At 34.4% G+C, this 334-nt stretch overlaps 1 protein-coding gene across 3 annotated transcripts in view; it reads right to left on the reverse strand.

Annotated features, from left to right (window-relative positions):
• The window catches only part of LOC110418381 (plasminogen activator inhibitor), a 4,145-nt gene that overhangs the window by 2,015 nt on the left and 1,796 nt on the right, over positions 1-334 (reverse strand). The window lies entirely within an intron of this gene.

Raw genomic sequence — 334 nt, forward strand, 5'->3', positions numbered from 1 at the left:
TCATTTACAGAAATGCATTTAGGAAATATCATTACTCTTAATGTCTTACGTCACTTGGAAAACAAATTCTTACATGTCACCTTAATTAACCATTTAAGATGACAACTGTAGATACAAGAGAGGCAATAAGTCCCCACATCAACAAAAGCAACAGTAACACCGCACACTGACTATCACAAAAGAACTTCACACATGTTATTGGTAAACCCTAATAGAACCAATTATATAGCCACATAAAGTACAAAAAAACTGACATGAAAAATTAATAACTCAGCACACGTATGTCAAGTTGCACTGGCGCTAACTCACTCAAGCTACCATATAAATCAGCATT

This window comes from Theobroma umbraticum, unplaced genomic scaffold (genome assembly GCF_002168275.2).
Source record: "Theobroma umbraticum cultivar Fairchild unplaced genomic scaffold, ASM216827v3 scaffold_50.0, whole genome shotgun sequence".
In the NCBI taxonomy this organism is placed as follows: domain Eukaryota; kingdom Viridiplantae; phylum Streptophyta; class Magnoliopsida; order Malvales; family Malvaceae; genus Theobroma; species Theobroma umbraticum.